This window comes from Aptenodytes forsteri, unplaced genomic scaffold, assembly GCF_000699145.1.
Source record: "Aptenodytes forsteri isolate BGI_AS27 unplaced genomic scaffold, ASM69914v1 Scaffold321, whole genome shotgun sequence".
Lineage (NCBI taxonomy): Eukaryota > Metazoa > Chordata > Aves > Sphenisciformes > Spheniscidae > Aptenodytes > Aptenodytes forsteri.
In genome coordinates, this window is record NW_008795030.1 from 32405 (window position 1) to 34834 (window position 2430).

Genomic DNA, 2430 nt, shown 5'->3' on the forward strand with positions numbered 1-2430 from the left:
AAAGGCACCCAGAACTTGGGACACCTGGCCCAGGGGAGGCTTTAAGGGGGGAGAGCTTTAAGGAAAAGCCTTTCCAATCGTGGTGGTCTCCCAGTTGACGGCCCCAGGGCTCGGCGGCAGAGCGAAGGGTCGTGGCTGAGCATTGGTGGTTGGTGTTTGCTGTCCCTGCGCTTGTCCCCTGGGGAAATGAGCCGGGGACAAATTTCCCCCGGGCATTTCAGATGGGGCTCAAACGTCCCCTGTGCTGTGCGTGTCCTTGCACTTGCGATGGCAATGGTCCTGCCCGGCAAAGCGCTGTGGCTCGGGCGGACGGGCTGTGTGGGAATGGGTCCCAGGTGCCACCGATGTCCCTGCAGCGCGTCAGGGCCAGCGCTGGGGAGGGGACGGGCTGGGAGCCCCTTGGGGAGGGCAGGGGCAGTGGGGACGGTCGCCAGCTCAGCATCCCCTCGCCGCAGGGCTGCCCTGGTTGCGGGGCTCTCAAGGCTGATGGGTTTTCTGCCAGGACACGCTGCCGGAGTCCAGCACACCCCGGTCGGTGGTGCTTCCCCCCCCCGGATTGCCTGATGCCGAGCCGGGTGCTGTGGGGACGGGCTGGGACCCACCTCCGCTATGAGGGCAGCTCATTGAAGCCAGGCAGAGCTCAGTGCTGCTCCCTGGGCTATTTAAACAATTCAGAGAGGGGGCAGGTGATGCCTTGGCCGACTGGCTGCTGAGCGGGTGACTGACCCCCCAAAGTGCAGCTGAGCAGAGTAATTAAGATAATTCTTGGCTGTTTGTCCCCCAACACCATGTCTTTGGAGCTGCGGTTCGTGCCTGGCTGGGGCTCATCACACCAGCACCTTCTCTGAAGGAGCTGGGTCCCCCCCGCAAGCCCCAGCACCCCGGGACAGGGTTATTTAAAGCGCGTTTTTGGCGTGACCCTAATCGGGTTGGACAAGGCGAGGAGCCCAGGGCTGCCCCGGCCGCGTGCGACAGCCCGCACTGGCTTGGAGAAATAATGTGATGTTCGGCTCTGCCTCGTTGTTGTAAGTAAATCAAGTTGCTGTGACATGTTATGGAAAAGCAGCTCCAGCGGTGGCCGTTTCCCCAACTACCCAAGGCCGATTTCTGTGGCTCCTTTGTAATTTTTGCTTTACAGTACATTGAGATTTAATACTTGGAGCGGCTTGAAAGCAAACTGGCCAAAGGCAGGGTGTCGGTAAGATGCAATGACTTGTCTCTGGAGCAATATGAATTAATGTTGCTTTTAGGAGGTGAATACAGCCATACGCAATAGCGGCAACGGGGTGAAAAAAGGAGGTGAATCCAGCCATACGCATGACGCATGAGCGGGTGGTGTAACCCTTCCCTTTCTGTCAGGGAAACTGAGACACGGGGGGGTGGGGGGTGGGCCACCCCCAGGGCTGCCCCCTGCCCCGGCAACGGGGTGGCGTAACCCTTCCCTTTCTGCCGGGGAAACTGAGGCACGGGGTGGGGGTGGGGGGTGGTACCGCAGCCACCCCCAGGGCTGCCCCTGCCCGCAGGGATGCTCTTCCCATCCAGTTCCCAGTCTCCAGCCGTTCCTAACTGGGCCAACTGGCTTTTGTTCTGTGTCAGGCTGGCGGCCAAGGTGGCCCGTCAGCTTTCTGCTCGGTATTTCTGTCCCCCTTAAAGATGCTGCGGCCAGAAAAAAAATGAGCTGGGCAAGGGAAAAAAAAAAAGCAAAAAAAAAAAGCTGGGTTAGACATCTCCCCTGCTCCAGTTCAGTCACGTTCACTCAGGGTTAGGCAGCAGCTGCCGAGCAGAAACCCTCACCTGAGCTCACCTTAAATTCAGTAGCTCAAAGGGAGGTTTTATATCAAGCGATGATGCTCGATATAAGCAAGAGAACTTGGACTCTGGGGCTCCCTTATGTCCCTTTCTGGGGGCTTTGGTCCTGCATGCGGCCCCGCTGGGAGCTGTTTTAAAGCCTCTGAAGCCGCCAGGAGCACAGGAAAACTCAGCCGGTGGCAGCGGCAGAGCCCGGCACGGGGCCGGGGAGAGCTCTGGCGGTGGCGGCACACGAGGCGACAGGTCTGGCTTAGGTTGGAAAAAGCAAATTGCCACGAAGCCAGGCTGGGGAGAGAGACCCGGAGGAGGGCGAGGATAAGAAAAAAGGCTTCAGGGCCAGGGAGACAGTTTTGTTTGAAAATTTATTGAAAAATGCAATACAAGAAGCAATACTGAACACTTACGGCTGTCTAAATGCTACGGCAACTTTCCCTTTGATTTACTATGAAAGTCCAAATTAACAGCTCCCATCACTAGTCAGTCTATAAAGATTTGCAAATTTTAAAAGTTCCTATTTATTTTTATAAAGAAGAGTGTAAACAGCTAGCCTAGACAATTCACAATTGCCTTAAAAAAAATTTTACAAAGCTCCTTCATTTTTTTTTTTTTTTTTTTTTTTTT